This window comes from Pelobates fuscus, chromosome 1 (assembly GCF_036172605.1).
Source record: "Pelobates fuscus isolate aPelFus1 chromosome 1, aPelFus1.pri, whole genome shotgun sequence".
NCBI classification, from domain to species: domain Eukaryota; kingdom Metazoa; phylum Chordata; class Amphibia; order Anura; family Pelobatidae; genus Pelobates; species Pelobates fuscus.
The window spans coordinates 286,124,578-286,147,378 of NC_086317.1; the positions used below are offsets into that span (position 1 = coordinate 286,124,578).

Below are 22,801 nucleotides of genomic sequence, written 5' to 3' on the forward strand. Positions count from 1 at the left end.
AACTTTGGTTTCATCTGTCCACAGAATATTTTGCCAGTACTGCTGTGGAACATCCAGGTGCTCTTGTGCAAACTGTAAACGTGCAGCAATGTTTTGTTTGGACAGCAGTGGCTTCCTCTGTGGTATCCTCCCATGAAATCCATTCTTGTTTAGTGTTTTACGTATTGTAGATTTTGCCAGTGACTTTTGTGAGTCTTTAGCTGACACTCTAGGATTCTTCTTCACCTCATTGAGCAGTCTGCGCTGTGCTCTTGCAGTCATCTTTACAGGACGGCCACTCCTAGGGAGAGTAGCAGCAGTGCTGAACTTTCTCCATTTATAGACAATTTGTCTTACCATGGACTGATGAACAGCAAGGCTTTTGGAGATACTTTTATAACCCTTTCCAGCTTTATGCAAGTCAATAATTCTTAATCGTAGGTCTTCTGAGAGCTCTTTTGTGCGAGGCATCATTCCCATCAGGCAATGCTTCTTGTGAAAAGTAAACCCAGAACTGGTGTGTGTTTTTTATAGGGCAGGGCAGCTGTAACCAACACCTCCAATCTCACCTCATTGATTGGACTCCAGTTGGCTGACAACTCACTCCAATTAGCTCTTGGAGATTTCATTAGTCTAGGGGTTCACATACTTTTTCCACCTGCACTATGAATGTTTACATGGTGTGTTCAATAAAAACATGGCAACATTTCATTCTTTGTGTGTTATTAGTTTAAGCAGACTGTGATTGTCTATTGTTGTGACTTAGATGATGATCAGATCACATTTTATGACCAATTTGTGCAGAAATCCATATCATTCCAAAGGGTTCACATACTTTTTCTTGCAACTGTATACACACATAATATCAATCATATTAAATTTACTTTTCCTGAATTTGTAGATAAGTTATCCAAAAAGGATTACCATCTTTTTGGTAATTATAAGGCAATTTCTAGTGTTATCCAATGTTTTCAGTGGTTCTTTACAGATTGAGCAAAACATGCAACCAAGGGGTAGAATTTATTTTACAGTTTATTTTCTAGTCCAAAGTCATGTTTGGGGCACTTTCGAAGCCTGCTAACACCGTTGTATATTTTTATAAAAATAGCACATTGAGAGTTCTTGGGCCTGTCATGTCAGGTCCAAACAGATAACAGATATTTAACCAATGAACATATATACCGTATTTATCGGCGTATAACACACACCGGCGTATAACACGCACCTCATTTTTAGAAAGAAATTCCAGGAAATTTCCCCCCTTCCCATAGTATTCCCCCCCCCCATCCCATAGTATTCCCCCCTCATCCCATAGTGTTCCCCCCCCCCATAGTATTCTCCCCCCCTCCCCTCCAATAGTATTCTCCCCTCCCCTCCCCTCCCATAGTATTCTCCCCCCTCCCCTCCCATAGTATTCTCCCCCCTCCCCTCCCATAGTATTCTCCCCCTCCCCTCCCATAGTATTCTCCCCCCTCCCCTCCCATAGTATTCTCCCCCTCCCCTCCCATAGTATTCTCCCCCCTCCCCTCCCATAGTATTCTCCCCCCTCCCCTCCCATAGTATTCTCCCCCCTCCCCTCCCATAGTATTCTCCCCCCTCCCCTCCCATAGTATTCTCCCCCCTCCCCTCCCATAGTAATCTCCCCCCTCCCCTCCCATAGTATTCTCCCCCCCTCCCATAGTATTCCCCCCCCCCTCCCCTCCCATAGTATTCTCCCCCCCTCCCCTCCCATAGTATTCTCCCCCTCCCCTCCCATTCTCCCCCCCTCCCATAGTATTCTCCCCCCTCCCCTCCCATAGTATTTTCCCCCTCCCCTCCCATAGTATTCTCCCCATCCCCTCCCATTCTCCCCCCCTCCCATAGTATTCTCCCCCCTCCCCTCCCATATTGTACTTCCCCCCCTCCCCTCCCCTAGTGTACTTCCCCCCCCCTCCCCTCCCCTCCCATAGTGTACTTCCCCCCCTCCCCTCCCATAGTGTACTTCCCCCCCCTCCCCTCCCATAGTGTACTTCCCCCCCTCCCCTCGTGTACTTCCCCCCCTCCCCTCCCATAGTGTACTTCCCCCCCCTCCCCTCCCATAGTGTACTTCCCCCCCTCCCCTCCCATAGTGTACTTCCCCCCCCTCCCCTCCCATAGTGTACTTCCCCCCTCCTCCCCTCCCATAGTGTACTTCCCCCCTCCTTCCCTCCCATAGTGTACTTCCCCCCTCCTCCCCTCCCATAGTGTACTTCCCCCCCCTCCCCTCCCATAGTGTACTTCCCCCCCCTCCCCTCCCATAGTGTACTTCCCCCTCCCCTCCCATAGTGTACTTCCCCTCCCATAATTACTTACCTGCCCTGAAGCGTGGGCCGGCTTCACAGCGCGCACCGCGGTACAGGAACTTTAATTTCATGTTCCGGTTTCCGGCGGGACTGAAAGGAAGTGTGCACACTATTGTGCACACTTCCTTTCAGTCCCGCCGGAAACCGGAACATGAAATTAAAGTTCCTGTACCGCGGTGCAAGCTGTGAAGCCGGCCCACGCTTCAGGACAGGTAAGTAATTATGGGATATCGGCGTATAACACACACCCACGATTTTCCCCCTATTTTCAGGGGAAAAAAGTGCGTGTTATACGCCGATAAATACGGTAATTTTTTTTAGACAAATTATTTATTTTATTGCCTTAGAAGCCATTAGTTTAAAACCAAACTCTATTCGAGCATAGTCAAAGCTCCCAGAGCCTTCTACTTCCTGTCCAGAGGAACATATTCATTCTTAAAAATGGGACACCAACCTTTTAAAAGTAGGTTCAGGGGAATAATTGCATTGTTCATGACCTTAGTAGCAGGAAATTACTGCTCTGCCTTTGTAAATGTACTTCTTTATGTGCTGTACCGCTGATACAAGTGTTCTTGAGACTTAAAAAAAACTATTAAACTAAAATCTGCTAGCTCTCAATGTTTCTGATCTATTGCCTCTTTCTTCATGAAAATCCCACAGATGGATGAGGGTGCTTCTTGCTTTTCTTATCAATTGACTTTAGGGCATTTTCCATTTTATTTGATCATCCTCCCAAATACTAAGCCTTCTTCCCATTTCTTCCTGAAAAAAGGCTTCATGAAAGTTTTCTTTGTTACCAGCAATTTTGAGGTTGTATTTTCAGATGCTCTTACTTTGTATGCATTTCTTAGAACTGTTCCAATACTGGACCTTTAAAAGTTTAAAGAAGCACTCACATCAACTGGAAGTTTGACACTTTTTAACCATCTTATAACTTCAAATCAAAGAATCCATTTTCTTATGCTATTATCACTGGCAGGATTTTTTTCCCCTGACATGCTGGATGAAGGGAATTGGAAAATACAACACACAAAGCACAGTGGAAGTACACTCAAGGAACTCACATAAGGTGCAATGTGTAGGTTAGTTATGTTGGATGGGTTTTTCTTTTTTTGTTATCAGTCCATCCTTCTTCCCCTTCCTCTTTATACATAAATGTATAAATGTGGCTTTCCGGGTTCTTTAATTGAGATCTAGAAAGCGGACAACTGAACTACAACTCTTAAAAACACTTGTAATGCTATAGGATAAAACCACCATAGTATCAAGTCACTTCCTGGTAGTTGAGAGCTTATTTAAAAACCTGCACAACTTCAGGAGTTGTAGCAAATGCACAAACTTCAAATTTGATTATCACATTAATTAGGTAAGTTTTCATATTATTGATTTTGTATTGTTAAAATAATACAAAATAAAAAAGCAGCTTGGGGTGTCCATTAAAAAGCACATATAACCAGCACTAAGTACAATGAATAAATAACTGCATTTTTAACAACTAGGTTTTAATAATTGCAGTTCAAAATTATTGAGCACTACAAAAACAAAAAAAATATATATAACACTTAACAGTAAAGAGGTAATAGGTTATTAGTATAAGTGGCAGATTGGAAAGGTGGACAAATCCTCCCCTCCCAACCCCCCCCTCCCCCTGTCAAACCCCCCAGAATGTCCCACAAAATGGCAGCACCATCCCCATCCAAATCACGGGACGTTGCCCATAGCCTTCTTTTCATGATAACCACAATGCTGAGCTGAAGTGTTTTCATTACTGGAATTTAATGTAGGTTGCTCATGGTAATTTCACACCTTAAAAAATGAAGCACAGGCACTAAAAGGTATCCTTATTAACAGACTAGTGTGAGGCTAGTTAATTATTCTACACGTTAAAGCGCATGTGTCATTTTTCTGGGATCTTCACATATTTAAAGGGACACTATAGTCACCTGAACAACTTTAGCTTAATGAAGCAGTTTTGGTGTATAGAACATGCTCCTGCAGCCTCACTGCTCAATCATCTGCCATTTAGGAGTTAAAGCGGCACTGTCATGCCGAACTTACCTTTCCTCAATCTCTTCCTCTTCTCCCCCTCTCTCAGGATCTGTTCTTCTTTTCTTCCTGTCTTCTTTAGTTTTCTTTAAAATCATAAGACAAAGTAGGGACTCTGTCTTATGGAGGATTCCTCCGCTTGACCAGCTCTGACCAGCGGAGGAGCAAAGCGTGCTTCATTTCCGCTGGTCAGAGCAATTTTCCCATGATCCCTAGCTTTCCTCCCAGTTCCCACAATGCTTCCTGTCAGTATTGCCGAACGTCCTGTCACTTAGACAGAACGCCGGCAAAACTGCCGAATTGCATCCTAACAGAATGAGCACTGTTTCTCCATTGGTGTTAGGATGCAATTCGGTACTTTGTTCGGATCGGAATTTCATTCTAATGAATGAAACTCCGATCCTATTCATTGCTGTGGCTGCATCTTGCAGCCGCTTAGTAGATAACTCCCTAATTCCCACGGTATCAGGGAGGTATCTACTAAAAGGCTGAAAGACCTAAACTGGTCTTTCAGCCAACTTTACTAATACTAAGTAAAAATGAATAGTAAATAATATGCCCCTACTCGCTATACCGCGAGTAGGGGCATGTCTAGTAAGCAGTGAGCAGCCTGTGGCTGCTCACTGTAAAAAAAAAATAAAAACGACGGGTGGGGGCTAAACGACGGGTGGGGGCTGTAAAGTAAAATAAGGGAGGGAGACCTATTGTCCCCCCCCCCCGGCCCCCACCCCTGAGCGGTGGGTGGGGGCCATAAAGAGAATGAGGAGGGGGGGACCTACTGTCCTCCCCCCCCCCCGGCCCCCACCCCTGGGCGGCGGGTGGGGGCCATAATGGTAATAAGAGGGGGGGGACCTACTGTCCTCCCCCCCCCCGGCCCCCACCCCTGGGCGGCGGGTGGGGGCCATAATAGTAGTAGGGGGGGGGACCTACTGTCCTCCCCCCCGGCCCCCACCCCTGGCCGGCGGGTGGGGGCCATAATGGTAATAAGAGGGGGGGGGGAACCTACTGTCCTCCCCCCCCCCGGCCCCCACCCCTGTGGGTCGGGTGGAGGCCATAACAGTAGTAGGGGGGGGGACCTACTGTCCTACCCCCCCCCGGCCCCCACCCCTGGGCGGCGGGTGGGGGCCATAATAGTAGTAGGGGGGGGACCTACTGTCCTCCCCCCCGGCCCCCACCCCTGGCCGGCGGGTGGGGGCCATAATGGTAATAAGAGGGGGGGGGACCTACTGTCCTCCCCCCCCCGAACCCCCCCACCCCTGGGCGGCGGGTGGGGGCCATAATAGTAGTAGGGGGGGGGACCTACTGTCCTCCCCCCCGGCCCCCACCCCTGGCCGGCGGGTGGGGACCATAATGGTAATAAGAGGGGGGGGGACCTACTGTCCTCCCCCCCCCCGGCCCCCACCCCTGGGCGGCGGGTGGGGGCACTAAGTAAATTCCCCCCCCCCCATCAAGGTGACTAGGGGTGCCCAAGCCCCTAGTCACCCACCCCCCACCCAAATAAAAAATGCCCCTACCTACCCCCCTCACCCTAAAAAATAGTGAGGGGGGAATAAAATTGCTAACCTGTAAAGTAAAATTAAACTTACCATTCGACGTCTTCTTTTTTCTAAAATCTTAATTTTTCAGCCCCAAAAAAGGCCAAATAAAAAACCATCATAGCCGTCGAACTAAAAATAAAATAAAAAACCCGAGCGCAAAAAAAAAAAAAACCCGACGAAAAAGAAAAAACCCGAGCGCACATAAAAATAATCCATCTTCACCCATGGAGGGCTCCGCGCAGACTGAGCTCCGCAGGGCGGGGCAAGGCTATAAAGCCTTGCCCCGCCCTGCAATTAGCCTAAGAACACTCTGATTGGTGGGTTTAAGCCAATCAGAGTGCTCTTTGTCATTTTACAAGCGTGGGAAAGTTCTTTGGAATTTTCCCACGCTTGTAAAATGACACAGAGCACTGTGATTGGATGGCTTGAAATCCATCCAATCACAGTGCTCTGTGTCATTTTACAAGCGTAGGAAAGTTCTTTGGAATTTTCCCACGCTTGTAAAATGACACAGAGCACTGTGATTGGATGGCTTGAAATCCATCCAATCACAGTGCTCTGTGTCATTTTACAAGCGTGGGAAAGTTCTTTGGAATTTTCCCACGCTTGTAAAATGACACAGAGCACTGTGATTGGATGGATTTCAAGCCATCCAATCACAGTGCTCTGTGTCATTTTACAAGCGTGGGAAAGTTCTTTGGAATTTTCCCACGCTTGTAAAATGACACAGAGCACTGTGATTGGATGGCTTGAAATCCATCCAATCACAGTGCTCTGTGTCATTTTACAAGCGTGGGAAAGTTCTTTGGAATTTTCCCACGCTTGTAAAATGACACAGAGCACTGTGATTGGATGGATTTCAAGCCATCCAATCACAGTGCTCTGTGTCATTTTACAAGCGTGGGAAAATTCCAAAGAACTTTCCCACGCTTGTAAAATGACAAAGAGCACTCTGATTGGCTTAAACCCACCAATCAGAGTGTTCTTAGGCTAATTGCAGGGCGGGGCAAGGCTTTATAAGCCTTGCCCCGCCCTGCGGAGCTCAGTCTGCGCGGAGCCCTCCATGGGTGAAGATGGATTATTTTTTTGTGCGCTCGGGTTTTTTCTTTTTCGTCTGGTTTTATTTTTTGCGCTCGGGTTTTTTATTTTATTTTTAGTTCGACGGCTATGATGGTTTTTTATTTGGCCTTTTTTGGGGCTGAAAATGAAGATTTTAGAAAAAAGAAGACGTCGAATGGTAAGTTTAATTTTACTTTACAGGTTAGCAATTTTATTCCCCCCTCACTATTTTTTAGGGTGAGGGGGGTAGGTAGGGGCATTTTTTATTTGGGTGGGGGGTGGGTGACTAGGGGCTTGGGCACCCCTAGTCACCTTGATGGGGGGGGGGGGGAATTTACTTAGTGCCCCCACCCGCCGCCCAGGGGTGGGGGCGGGGGGAGGACAGTAGGTCCCCCCCCATTATCGTTATGGCCCCCACCCGCCGCCCAGGGGTGGGGGCCGGGGGGGAGGACAGTAGGTCCCCCCCCCCTTTTACCATTAGGGCCCCCACCCGCCGCCCAGGGGTGGGGGCCGGGGGCTGGAGGACAGTAGGTCCCCCCCCTTATTACTATTATGGCCCCCACCCGCCGCCCAGGGGTGGGGGCCGGGAAGAGGATAGTAGGTCCCCCCCCCCTACTACTATTATGGCCCCCACCCGCCGCCCAGGGGTGGGGGCCGGGGGGGGGAGGACAGTAGGTCCCCCCCCCCCTTATTACTATTATGGCCCCCACCCGCCGCCCAGGGGTGGGGGCCGGGGGGGGAGGACAGTAGGTCCCCCCCCCCCCCCCCCACCTATTAATATTATGGCCCCCACCCGCCGCCCAGGGGTGGGGGCCGGGGGGTGGAGGACAGTAGGTCCCCCCCCCCTATTACTATTATGGCCCCCACCCACCGCCCAGGGGTGGGGGCCTGAGGGGAGGACAGTAGGTCCCCCCTCATTCCCATTATGGCCCCCACCCGCCGTCCAGGGGTGGGGGCCGGCGGGGGAGGACAGTAGGTCCCCCGTCCCCCCCTTATTACCCTTTTTTTTTTTTTTTTTTTTTACAGTGAGCAGCCACAGGCTGCTCACTGTTTAGTGGACATGCCCCTACTCGCGGTATAGCGAGTAGGGGCATTGGGGAGATTTTAATCTCCCTTGTGCTATTACGGGGGTCATATTGACCCCCATAGAGTGAGGAGGGGACCTGGGGGGCTTATGAAGTGGTGGGGAGCACTGCTCCCTGCCGCTTCTGTCTTTACATATTGCAAGGAGGGAGCTGCACGCCGGTAGCTCCCTCCTTGTAATAAACCGAACAAACAAACGAACACTGATACACAGTGTTAGTTTGTTCGTCTGATTTTTCTATTCATTCATTCGTCTGTCTGATGAATGAATGAATAGGTGAAATTCCCGTTCGCATGTCCAGATGTTTCACTGGGCATGTGCGGGAATCTCAGGGCTATCTAGTGTGGGTAGATGACGTGTCCCACAGGGACTTCACCTACCCACACAAAGATGGCGGCGCCCTGAATATAGATCGGGGCAGAAAATAAAGAATAAAAAATAGGTAATGTGGGGGGCATAGGGGCATTTGGGGGTGACTAGGGGGTCGATTGGATGTAGTTGAGGCGGGAGGGGGGTTAAAAAAAAAATCGGAATTCGGCATGACAGTGCCGCTTTAAATCCCTTTGTTTATGAACCCTAGTCACACCTCCCTACATGTGACTTGCACAGCCTTCCATAAACACTTCCTGTAAAGAGAGCCCTATTTAGGTTTTCTGTATTGCAAGTTCTGTTTAATTAAGATTTTCTTATCCCCTGCTATGTTAATAGCTTGCTAGACCCTGCAAGAGCCTCCTGTATGTGATTAAAGTTCAATTTAGAGATTGAGATAAAATTATTTAAGGTAAATTACATCTGTTTGAAAGTGAAACCAGTTTTTTTTTTCATGCAGGCTCTGTCAATCTGTCAATCAACCAGGGGAGGTGTGGCTAGGGCTGCATAAACAGAAACAAAGTGATTTAACTCCTAAATGACAGTGACTTGAGCAATGAGATTGCAGGGGAATGATCTATACACTAAAACTGCTTTATTTAGCTAAAGTAATTTAGGTAACTATAGTGTTCCTTTAAAGGAACACTATAGTCACCTCAATTACAGAAGTGATTATGGAAGGCTGTGCAAGTCACATGCAGGGAGGTGTGACTAAGGTTCATAAACAAAGGGATTTAACTCCTAAATGGCAGAGGATTGAGCAGTGAGGCTGCAGGGGCATGTTCTATACACCAAAACTGCTTCATTAAGCTAAAGTTGTTCAGGTGACTATAGTGTCCCTTTAACAAAGATCCCAGAATTTGACAGATCCAGTGTGGGTTCCGTGATTGCTGCAGGCTGCATGGGAGGCAAGTTTTACTTACCTCAAGTTTTCCTTTGCAGCAGACGCCATCTTCATGTTGCGGTCCTCTTTGGCTCCTGCCGTTTACCTGTCAGGAGCCGCAAGAGTACAACTCTGAGGCCTATTGAGCATCAAAGATCCTTCAGAGATTAAAGTCTGTATCCATAAGCCATCAGATGTAACAGCTGCTGGGATTGTACAAAAGTTGATAGCTGATGGCTGAGCTCCATTTTTTGTCAACCTCAGATTTATCATAAGACAAAGTAGTCCCTACTAGGTCTTATGTCATCTTTAGATTGTGTTGTGAATTCGAGTGATATTTTAATGCATTCTTAATCAGTATTTTATAAATATTAATTATGAAATACAGAAAAGTAACACAGCTGCTTTAAAGTGTATGCTAAAAAAAAATTATAATGGACCTATGAAAATAAATGCAATCTACTTAGTGAAAACATTTCAAATCAGTTTATGATTGCAGCTTCCATTACCATGGAACTTGACCTAGGTATTGTTTGTTCACTATATATCAATGAAAGCCAAATATTCATGCATCATATATGTAGATATTTTAAATAACACATTTCTTCTGAATTTTGATAACCATATATAAATTTCACAATATTTTTTTGAAAATAGAAATATTCAATCACGCATTTGCAGATGAGAGATTCACTCAATGCAAACAAAAATCTGCATTTCAACTTTAATTAGACATCAGGTTGCTTACAGTATAAAGTGACAGTATATCTGAGCTGTCACTATTTTCTCTCACTTCTACGGTGATAGATCTCACTTGTGGTCACTTCATGGGATCTTTGCACTTCTGTCACTACAGAGCAAAGGAAGAAGTCTATGACCACCAAGATGATGCACTGTGGTCAAAAAATGATTGATTGCTTTTATTAAAAAAGTGATTTTCGCATATGTTGGTTTAACGTCTAAAAGTGCTGTAATTCATCTTATTGGAAATCTGCTTGCCATAAATGTAATGATTTTTATGAGTTTAAATCTTGCAAACGGAGAACAGAGTAATTCGGTGAGTTTAGTTGTTTGCTCTAAATAGAAAACAAAGCAAAGCTAAAAATGTTTTTATTAAATTCCACTTTAAAGTAGAGATGGCACATGTTAAATTTTTGTACAATCAGCATGTTACATTTTTGTACAATCATCAATCAACATTCTGAAAGGTTTTGTCAACTTGGTAGTCCTGACAGCATTAAAGGATCACTAGAGGCTGCTTCCGCGATTCTCACTGTGAAAATCACAGTGAGAAGACGCTGGACGTCCATAGTAAAGCATTGAATAATGAAAGAAAAACAGAGTGGTAAACCGCGTCAAAAGATGCTCAGAATAGATATGATAAAATTATAGTATATACATACATATAAGCAATCCAATATTTTGGTGATGTATATAAACCTCAAAGGGAGATAAAAACAGAAAGATAATAGTGTATTAACATACACATAAATGTTAAATCACATATGGGTGTAAATAGCCAGTTAAAAGACTAACTCACACTTTACTGAGCTACTGAGAGCTCTGCCGAATAACGCCTGGACGGTATAATCCCCGTCTTAGGATATATGGATAGTGGCTGTATTGGATGTCCAATTCTCAGCAGCCGTACATAAGAGGAAAAAACAGAATAAAATCCAATGGTACAGTATGTACAGTGTGATTGGTAATATGATAAAAAGCAGGTATCCTACTTACGATTTCCAAAGCAATAACTTGCTCTAGTCGTGAAGACTTTGTGGTGGTATAATCCCCACCAAGGGATATAAAAGATAAGCAGGAATCCAATAGCACCAATAGCAATCCAAAGAGTAAAATAATATATTAAAAGCAAATGTCCAATCCCTTACCTTACGCGTTTCGCCCGGGTTTGGGCTTCTTCAGTAATGCTTTTCTATGGGCGGTTTGAATGCGTGCGCATGCATTGGGCGCAGACGTCGGCAGGAGGAGGAGAGGTCACCAGCGCCGAGAGAGCGGGGGACCTAATAACCCTATAGTGCAAGGAAAACAAGTTTGTTTTCCTGGCACTATAGTGGTCCTTTAACCCCTTAAGGACACATGACGTGTGTGACATGTCATGATTCCCTTTTATTCCAGAAGTTTGGTCCTTAAGGGGTTAAGCAGGGCCAGCGCGTCCTATAGGCAACTTAGGCAGTCGTCTAGGGCGCACCGGCACAGGGGGGATGCAAGTGTCGAGTGACTCAGCAGGAGGGAAGCACACAGCGCTCCCTTCAGCCAGTCACTCAGTGTAGCGTGGCTGGGCGGCGCAGACCACGGTACAGGAGCTTCCTGTACTCGGCCGGACTAAAAGGAAGTGCTCTCTCAGTGAGCACTTCCTGTCAGTCCGGCTGGGTACAGGAAACAGAAGCTCCTGTACCGCAGTCCACACCACCCAGCCACGCTACACTGAGTGACTGGCAGGAGGGAGCGCTGTGCGCTGCCTAATGCTACACAGTGGTAGAAGGCACAAAAGGGAAGTGGTACTAAGGGACACTGGGGGGAATGGAGAGGAGGAGAGACTTCTAAGGGACACACTGGGGGGGAGGGAGAGGAGGAGAGACCACTAAGAGACACAGGGAGGGAATAGGAGGAGAGACCACTAAAGGACACTGGGGGGAAGTGTCACATATTCATCTGCACATAAAAATGTGGTTAATGACATTTACTGGGGGGGCGGGGCCTGACCGCTGAGCCATGCAGACGTGTCTCCCTGGGGCTCCCGCACCAAGCGACTAACTGAGTCGGTAACCTGCTCGGTAAAGCGGTTACGAGACATTCTCAGTCCCTAACGAGACAGACAAAGCTAGGAACTACCGGGGGACACCAAACATGTCGCCCAAATGCAAGGAATCTCCGCATCGGCATCTGCGGCCTACACACGCGGCAGGCGCGGGAGGGGCGGCCGCTCCCCTGTGCCTATCAGACGTGGAAAGACCAAGCTTGCACCTCCGTTCCCCCCCCTATGGACCGGTGGGGGTCATCTCGGTCCCCGCCAGCCTGAAGCACAAGGCACTGCCACTCTCCCGACCAAGCGGTAACAGAGACGGCCAGCGCAAGATGGCGGGCAAGATGGCAGACAAGCACATGGGAGCAGAGCTCAAGTCACCACAACATCCTGACAAGCAGCTCATCCAGACGGAGCACTACTTCACACAACTAGACATCATATTACAGCGCTTCTGGGACAACATGGAGCAACGTAGTAAGCAGACACCCCATGCCCCGGAACAGAGGGTAGTAAAGCAGAGGGAGCAGAGCGGGAAGGGACCACACTCAGGCACCTCACGCAGAGTCGCACCCGCTATTCACGTCGACAGCCTACCTGGGCCGAAGGCCCCATGGAGATCAATTCCGCAGCACCGACCACACCGCCCGAAGCCCGACCGCCGCAGGCGGCAGCAGAACAACCGGGCTTTCCAGGACGCCCATGAAGGGGAAGACCCGGCCTCATCGAGACACCGAGTCTGTGGCTCACGGGTGCTGGCCTTACCAACGACCCGGGGCAGGAGGGCGGCTCCCCACCACTCGCCCCTTACCCTAACCATGGGGATAGTGCAGGTACAAACATCAGCGTCTACCCGCAGAGGTATCGGCTGAAGCGGACCGATAGTCCCGCAAGACCTGCCCGCAGAAACCCCGGTAATGGACTGTACTACGTATAACCGGCACCTGAACTGTTCTTGTTGCCTCCAATGACCACAACCACTTCTTTACTCCGTTCTTGCCCTGCATTGCCATGATGGACTAGCGGTTCATACAGCATGTTCCCATAGCCTGTTTTATTTATGCTTACCCTCTTGCTAGCAGTGCCTAAAACGAGCAAAGCGCAGGATTGTTGTGTTTAGCCTATTTACACATGTTTCTTATTTAGAAAACGCAAAGCCATACAGCTTCCACCATAGGCACAACTCCTATTGCCCAATACATGTCTACCCAGCTTTTTCTGACACTCACTGCCAGTGAATCATAGTCAGTTGCTTCACTACCTTACCAATCGCAATGGGAGCGGTTTAATATATGTAGCTTATCTGCCTACTAGGCTGACACATGCTATTCCTATAACCTAAACATATCATTTACGCAAGTATTTCAAACATGTTTTCAGCAAATCTAATGCCTGCAGGAAACTATAGCTATATAGTTCCTATTTATCAAAAATGTGCATTGTCCGGCACATACCTTACCTGCTATTTATCAATGGTTTAAGCTTGTTGACATATTATAAGATGAGGTACATCGACAGACCTGTTAGCATTTTAGGACTGCACCAGGGTAGCTGCTCTAATATTGTTAAGCATTGATAGTTCTCTTTACTTTATTTTATTTTATTTAATTTTGATGCACTTCAGTTGACCAAGCTTGTATCATTATGTTGTACACATGACGTCTTTTAAAAAAAAAAAAAAAAAATGGCAGTCTTTCCTTGGAGTGTATTGCATACCACCTTGTTATTGTTAACCTGTGTTACCCCGCAATGCCTCCTCTTTCTATTCTGTACCCCATAACGCATGTGCCATAATAAAAGAAAGATTTACAAAAAAAAGAAAATGGATAAAGAAGGACCTACTCAAACAAGCTTACAATCTATGAGGATTTAAGGTTTGCAGGTCCATGTTGTTAGGGGTCTTGCCCACAGACAATTGAGATTAGCTAACAAAGATTTAAACCTGGGTTTCCCATTTTTAAGGCAGCAAAATTCCCACTACTAAAAAGACAACAGGATAGTGTACAGGTTTATTTTTCACATTTAAAAAAAAAATAAAAAGTCTAAAGCTGTCATTTTATTATTTAGGTAATTATACTAGGTTAGGACATTTCAACACTGGGGCACCTTAGTAAAATGAATGCTCTGACAGAATCTCTGTTGTTGTCTGTTACCACTGTTCTATGCTTTTGATAAAACCGTATTTTATTAGGTGTGTATGTAGAATTCATGTATTAAATATCATTGTTCTTAACCCTTCCAGGGCCAATGATAAGTCAGGACTGCCAGAATAGCAAGTGACTTGCCAGCCATATTAAAAAAAAAAAATTTTAAAAAATGTTACATTCACAAGGAAACTTTATTGCCTTGTTTTTTCCCTTCTTTCGCTTACTAAGTTGTTGCTCTCATGTGACAAGCCATTATATGCTTTATTATGAACATCGTGTGTTAAATAACTTAAAGGGACATTATACCGCCCTGGAATGTTGCAAAGTATGTATAAGTTTGATAAATGATAAGATGGCTACTAAAGAATAGGCAAAATATTCTCCCCTTTTCTGCTCTGGTTTCTTAGCAAGTTACATAAGTAAAGAGTTTATTCACTGAAGTGTGATCTGTAGTGAATAGAACCTCAAATTGCAATATTTAAGGTAATATATAGCTTCTTCAACTATAGTCACAGCTTGACTATTTTTGCCTGAGTTTTTGCATTCTGGTATTAGAATCACCAAAATGAATTGTTTAGTATAAAAATTGCATGATAATCATTACGTTTATTAAATAAGCACTGTAAAGAGTCGCATAGCTGCTGAAATCCGTTACGCATGGAAGTCTGTTTAAAGCTATGTTATAGCAGATATGATCAAAGCTAGCAGGCGGACATCCCAGCGCAATTTGGCTAATACAGGGTTAAATTTCCTCAGGTTCAAAAGCCAGTTTAGCAGTGTCGGCCCCATAACAACTTAATCTAAATGCCTCCAGCCTTGATCTAAACTCCCCCCTGGGTAGAATCCGGGTTCTAAAAAAAATGAAAGTTTCAGCAAGCGTGGAGTTATACCGGGCAGGGATGCTGCTGATTGGTTTCGAGTGGTCAGTTGACGCTCTCATCCAATCAGTGACTCCCCATTCACAAAACTGACATGAAAAGAAATGTGCCCTATTTAAGCCAGTTTTGTGAAAGCGGAGTCACGGTTTGGTTGAGAGCTTCAACTGACCATTCTCAGTCAATCAGCAGCACCCCTGCAGTGGCATTCTGAAGGGGGAGGGTTGAGATAGGGCTGAAAGCGGCTTTGGGGATAAACTGAGTGCGCCGGGAGGCCTCCTTGCACCATAACTTCCTTTAGATTAACTCTATGGTACCCATAGTGCTCCTTTAAGGGCGGGCTTTAAAATACACTGTAAAAACCGTTGGCGTAAGCCTTTAAACATGTCATTGCTATCAGCTATAAATAATACAAACATACATTAACCCTTACCTATAAAGCTCTAACCAACTCTAGCCCCTCTTACATTTCTTCACAGATTCATAGGTATGCCCCTTCTCGGTCTCTCCGCTCTACTGGTGACTTTCTCCTGTCTGCTGCTCGCATCCTTACTGCAAATTCACGCCTGCAAGACTTCTCACGGGCAGCTCCTTTCCTCTGGAACAGCCTGCCTACCCCGTCAGACTCTCCACTAGTCTTAAATAATTTAAGAAGTATTGTAAAGCGATGTGGAATAAGCTGGCGCTATATAAATACTACTACTAGTACTAATAATAATAATAATTGGAAAAAAAAACAAACAAAACACATGCTGGGGTCTTCAAGAAACAAAAATTAAAAGAACAAAAACTTTAGTGTCATTCTATCATTTTAGATTTCTGGACCTCTCATTTTCCCCTGAAATAAAGGATTAATTTACCTGTAAACCAGGTAGAAAAAGGTTCCTTGTCATAGCTCTGCACTTCCCTCTACGAGATCAACAGTACACATAAATTCCTAACTTCTGATCTGTCAATGCATGAATAACACCCTCTCGGCAGTCTAACTAATAGCTGAGAGGGTTAAACCATGCACTTTAAAAAATTGCCAATTTCTCTTGAAATCAGCACTTTTATAAATTGAAAATGTTAACCTATAAGGTATGCTGAAGTGCTTTAGGGTTATGGAATGTTCATTTAAGAGTAAAGAAAGTTGGAGTTTAAATTATATTAATTTATGCAAGGATGCATTTGTATCGTCACACACCCTGGTCATGTGTTTCCAGGTGCCTTCAGCCCTGCCATAGACAATCAACAGGGCAGCTATTGGAGGACAATGCTGGGACAGGGAGTTTGAGGTCTGTACCTCAAGTGGGTGCAGACATCAGTAATCACTCCCTTGTGGTCAGGTGCACAGCCACTGAGATTCCCAGAATGGATTTTTACTTGCTGAATACTGGAATGTAAGGAGCAATTACTGTGGTTTACATTTGCCTAAGGTGCACACTAAACCAACATGGATCCAGGACCTCCACTACACTGCCAGGGAATATGACCCTCCAAAGGATCAACAGGATTCCAGGAGAATCCAACAGGAAAGCTAAGTGTGGAGAGAGGGGGAAACCAAAACATCACACACATTACGTATAGTCAGCGCACAGCACACACTACATACAGCCAGCATCACACATTACATACAGCCAATACACACATGCACAAAACCACACACTAAAAGGGAGGCAAGAGGGTGAAAAACTAAACTACACATTTTCACAAATTATATCTTAATGGAAAAACTGGGGCAAAAATAGCCAGTTGTGACTAGAGATGGAGAATGTTTTTATATCAGCTATTTTTCATCTGTTTTTCCATAAAGATTTAATTTGAGAAAATGTAAAGTTTAGTGGATTACCCTGACTATGCCCTGGTATAAGCAAGGTCTTGGAACTCTCATTTGAAATTATTTTGTGTCAAGGCAAATAGATTGTCATGATAAAAAGATAAATTGGGCTACCACTTGCACAAATAGATTTGCCTTGATTATACAGCATTAATTCTATTGCAATTTAAAATTTTAGTCAGACTCTAAACGGTCTAAAGCAGGGGATCCCAAACTGTGTGCCACGGCGGCCCAGGCACACAGGGGCGCTGCAAAACCATGCCTCACTCTCCCCTGCTGGCTCTGCTGGACTGGAGGGGAGACCAGAGATCTCCCTCACCAGCCCCCGAGCACTGTAATGCTAGCAGCCAGTAGGAGAGGGAGGGAGGGAGAGAGGACCCGGGGGGAGCTCTAACCTGCGGGTTCTCCTCTTGAGAGCTCGGAGCGTTGCCACGGTTACCACGACAACGCTCCGAATCTAGCGAGAGTGAACTCGAGCAGCTCCTGAGGCTGCTAGAGTTCACTCTCACCATTTGGACAACCAGGGCTTCCCCACCAGACCACCAGGGATTGGTACTGTCCCCCTTCCCAGGCGAAGGTAAGCAGGGAGGGGGATATCAAAATTATTATTATTTTTTTAATTACACTTTTTTTATATTTATTAATCTACCCTCCAATCCCACAGACCCCAATAATTCTCCCCTATACACATACACACTGTACCCCTCACACACACTGCCCCCCCCACACACACACACAAACACAGCTCCCTATACACACACACACTGCATCACATACACACTATCTGTTGAGTCTTTCACAGGTGGGGCCCAGGAAGCAGTAGTGAGCCAAAAGCGAGGTACCAATTAGGGATAAGACGATCTTGTAGTCAGGGTAAGCCAAGGTCGAGGGCAGGCAGCACAGGTTCAGGAACGGTATAACAGGCAGATAGGTCATGGGCTGGAAGAAGACAGGATTCACAGAAGTGTATATACCGAAGAGCACAGTATAACTGAGCACTGAGGTAGAGGTTAACTGGGTATATAGGGGAGAGGTATCCACCTCTCCCATATCATTGGTTAAACAGTGATAAGCCCTTTAAGCTGTTTCAGATGTTTTGTCCCTTTACAAGGCCGGCTGTCGGGCGCAGGCACGCCTAGAGTGTGTGGAGATTACACGTGGGTTCGGCTGGAGCTTCCCGCGGGTCACGGCGTAGCAAGCCGCGGCACCGTGTCCACGAGTCACAGGGATACCAGTTGTCTGTCCTTGCGGTCGGACACATCGAAGTCCTCGGCGTGCAGCGAGGATGGACCGCCGCAGGAGTGGATGGAGACGTGGCGGAGGACTCCCAGGTAAGCCTGGTTGTGACACTGTACCCCTCACGCACACACTGCACCCCTCACGCACACTACATCCTTCACAAACACAACACACCCCCATACACACAGTGCACCCCACACACACACACAAACACACACACACTGCACCCCTCAAACATACCACTGCCACTATCCCCTACTACAGCCCCTATCCTGGCACACCCCATGTAAGTTGTAAAACAGTTCTTAAACAGTTTAACTACTTACCCTGGGAGGGAACCACGGCACTCCTGGCACCATAACTACTACAGCATGCTGCAGTGGTTATTGTGCCTGGATTGTTTTTTTTTAAATAATCTACCAGTGCCCCTCCCGAGATTAGGTTCTAGATCCGCCCTTGACAGGGAAACATTTCTGAATAGTTGCCCTGTATATGCCGCAGCTCTGTACATAAGTATATCTAAATAATAGTAGAGATATTATTTTTCTAAACAAAATATTGGCCCTGATTTAACCCCTTAAGGACTGAGCCAAATGTACACGTTTTGATCAAAATAAAACGTAAACAAAAGTTGGAATTTGACTATATGTCTGTTCAACTGTAATTCACCTCTTTCACATTAAGTGCACCCACACTTATATATAATTGTATACAGGGGAAATAGGACTTTCATTTAATATCAAATATATAGCTATGAAACATGATTTAATATGAATAAAATATAAAAAAAAAATGAGGCAAATTTCAATGTGAAAAAAAAAGGAAATTCAAGCCTTATATTTGACCAAGTAACTTTTGAAAACATCATAAAACCTGTACATGAGGGGTACTATTATACTCAGGAGACTTCACTGAACACAAATATTAGTGTTTCAAAACAGTAAAATCGTCTGCAGTCATGTCCTTGATGTTTGTGACCACATCATCGTCCAGCGATTCTCAGTCACGTGACACGACCGGATTATATTTCCTGTCTGGTGCAATGTTTGACCGGTTGATCAGCGTATGGCACGTTAAGACTGAGAAAAAGGAGAAGAGTGCAGCGATGTCCTTCACGCTGACAGAATCCTGTGTGTGTGAACCTCACTCCTTCAGGGAGCAAAGAGGAGCATCTGAAGTTTGCAGTCGTATGCAAGGGTGGCCAGCTCCACTTATTTGAACATGTTTTGCATGGAAACCACAGTAAGCCATTCACACTAACGTGTACGATACAGCTTGCGAGCTCTGGAAACAATAAGGATGCAAATCCAAAGTCTGTTCCCATCCATGCTGCCAGAGAGAGTTCCTGCCAGACAGACAATCCATCCTGCTCTATTACGGGAACACGATATAGCCCATCACCGAGAAACCGGTATTGAATACAGTTGAGCCTCACATATGCCTAATCAGGGATATTCAGAAGGCCGTAACTCTTCGAAAAGACTTACCAGTTACAAAAGTGAAAAGTCCAGTCGTAAATTCAAACAGCAAAGTCTTAGTCCCAGGGATCCCTGGTCATAGCTCGATAGTACCGACTGCAGCTTCTATCACAAGGAAACAGGATGGCAAGAGGAAGCCATGAGACAAAGAGGCCAGCATCAAGGATCAATTGGATGCCATGGACATTGACGCATCCAAACAACAGAGTAAAGGTGGACTTCCGCAGGCAGACAATTTTGCTGTTCTCCTGGTGCAAGTCTTCCTGCCCAAGAACGAGAACTTAATTTGAAAGACCGTGGCCAAGATTCCGGTTATTCCCCTTGTGAACGAGATTACCAGAAGATTACAAGGGAACCCTACAAGTGTCCTACAGATGGTGAAATGGTTAAAAGCCGTATTTGTTTCGCATGCTTCCTATCTCTCGACGGTCCCTGATCTGGTCCCGCAACTTCTCACATTGTATCAACTCATCGAGAGCTTACAGAAACGGTCACGGCTTAATGGCAGCGCACTCATGTAAATCAAGAAGCGAAGCTGGTTTATGAAGAACAGTCTTCAGAAGAGGAGTCTGAAGAAGAAGAGCTTATTGCAGAGCAAGAGTCGGATGATAATTGGGAAGAAGAGGAGGGAGAGGACAAAGATAATAATGCAGAATCAGGAGAAGAAGAGTCAGAGGATGACAGAGAATGACAGAGATATGAGCGTTGGGTAGTAAATGGGGATTCTGACCAGGACCTGGATAATGAGAGCAAAGAGGGGTAGCTTTCAGCTTTTGTAAAACTATAGAATCCAGACCTCAGAACCACTTTATAAACGGAGACTAAGCTTCTCCAGGAGCCGGGCACATTTCAGCCTTCAGAATGTAAACCATGAACTGCCTTTCTTAACTCCCCCCACGAGAGCCCAGTCCCATTCCACATTTCCCCCGTCTTTTGACTGAAGAGCCTGTTCTATCTGTGGACATATAATTTTGTGTTTGGAATAAATTGCCACTACCATTGTAGGTAAAAAAAAAAAAGCTTGTTTTATTTCCGTTTTTTTGCTCTTCAACCACCAGGGGGAAAATGGCGTTCATCACTTGACAGTTGTACTCCCAGAACTTGTCCAGTTACTGAGGGAAATAGATCTCTGCTTATTTTAATGGTTCCTGAGTGGCTGAGGGAAGGAATTAGTTGAGGTAACCCATGGTTACCCATGGTCTGCTACAACCACTGGTATAAACAATTTAAACAACACTTGGCTTTGCATACAAGAATTAAATTACATCGCAAGCATCCCAGCCGTACAAAATTTGTTCTTTGTACCAAAATAGAGACACGTAAAACCTTATGTGTTGAGGTCTCTCTCGTGTAACTGGTAGTTCAATGCAAAACTAGACTCATGCCCACGCAGATACAAAACCATAGAAATTGTTATATTTAATAATAGACAGTATTTTTAAGAACAATGGATTCTTGGCACTTGAAATTTAAGTGGAGGTAATTTTTTGGATTTTGTATCCAACAATATAATTAACAACGTTTATTGTTACCTTATCTTTACCAACACAAGTGTAAGAACTTACCCAAGGAAGGCAAATGAAATGTAAGTACTTGGACTCAGTGTAGGAATGGATGTCATATGTCAGTGACCTATAAAATATAAAAAATTGTGTTAGCAACATATATTTTATAATTGCATATTATTAAAGAGTTACTCCAAGCGCTATGACTACTTCAGTGATTTAAAGTGCTTATTGTGTTTGGTATCTATATGTGCAGATTTTCAGTCTACAAAGGTTAATGTCAATCCTGTACAAAAAAATATATATATACATGTTATCAGCACGCATAGCAGGCTGGTTCACAACCAGAGGAGGCAGTTGTCATGTACCCTACTTTATTAGGACGGCACATGACATGCTTCCATGGGTTGAAAGAGATAACAATCAGCATTTGTCTGCATTAGATTTAAAAAAAAAAATCCATCTTAACACTACCCACACCTATAAAAGCATTTGCATGGCATTCATCAGGATGCCGTGATTCATGATCCGACCCAAGCAAAATCCAATTCGGAGTCCATCAAAGTATGCACCGTATACACTCTTCTCTCTGGTCCTCCAGAACATGGGAAGGCAATCTATTACATATAAATGATCCTGCTATCCAATCTTGGGATACATTCATAGCTACTACATCACCCATGTAAGATGATCCCAACAGACAAGAAATGGCCCAAACAGTAATCAGGGTTTTACAACAAGATTGTAGACCTGGAGGATTTTATTAACTGTGTTCAACCATTAATCTACTGGTACCTGCTAGAATGAAATTGGTCTAATAAACCAATTTCAACTTGGAAAGTCCAAATCTTTAAAGGATGCTTTTGCCAATTTTGTAATTTAAGGTTTCCTAGTGGCGTTTATGCAACAAGCCATTAAGCCAGAGTGCCATCTAAGGGAGAGACATCTAGAAAAGGCAACCCCCTTATACTCTGGCTCAAAGTATTTCTGTGAACACACCTAACAATTCCCAAGCTTCTGCCACATGTTCTATAGGAGAAGAACCCATGAAAGTCAGTCTAATCTGAGGATGTTTTACATCAGCGGAATTACATAGAAAAGGCAGAGACAATCTGTTTTTATTGTGGGCTTTCCAAACACACCGTAAAGACCTGTCTGTAAAAAGCTAGTAAATCTAAGGTATAAGTGGATAGACCCCTTACCTCGAACATATGCTAAAGCAACAATGACACCCCCTTTATATCTGTGTCTCTTATCTGTGTCTTTTTCATTACCCTGATGGATTCATGGACCCTAAAGTTACTCACGCACTTTCTGTACCTTGGTTAAGCAAACATAAGCCATTGAACTTAACCACGTTATCACAAAAAAACAAATAACCACTCCCTCTCATCCCAGAACTCATAGAAAGGTTGAAAACAGATGTTATTTATTCCAAAATGGATCTAAGAGGCACCTTTAATTTATTACGAGTTTGCCAAGGGGATGCATGTAAGACTGCCATATGTTCAATGTAATGCACCAGCCTCCTTTCAACATTTTTTAAATTAGGTCTTCTGTAACCTCCTGTACCACTAAATCGTCGTGTACTTCCATGACATTCTCATATTTTCACCACATCTGCCCACACATCGTGTTCACATGACCTAAATCCTAATACGTTTATGCCAATACAATCTCTACACCAAGATTTAA

General features: G+C 45.0%; 1 protein-coding gene and 1 pseudogene across 1 annotated transcript in view; one reads left to right on the forward strand and one right to left on the reverse strand.

Moving 5' to 3' along the window:
• The window catches only part of BBX (BBX high mobility group box domain containing), a 185,484-nt gene that overhangs the window by 150,826 nt on the left and 11,857 nt on the right, over nucleotides 1-22,801 (reverse strand). Inside the window, exon 2 of the mRNA XM_063457468.1 lies at nucleotides 21,167-21,233. The gene's annotated coding sequence lies outside the window, so the exon portion shown is untranslated. The remainder of the gene's footprint in view (nucleotides 1-21,166; nucleotides 21,234-22,801) is intronic.
• Nucleotides 12,376-20,292, forward strand: LOC134600805 (WD repeat-containing protein 43-like; annotated as a pseudogene).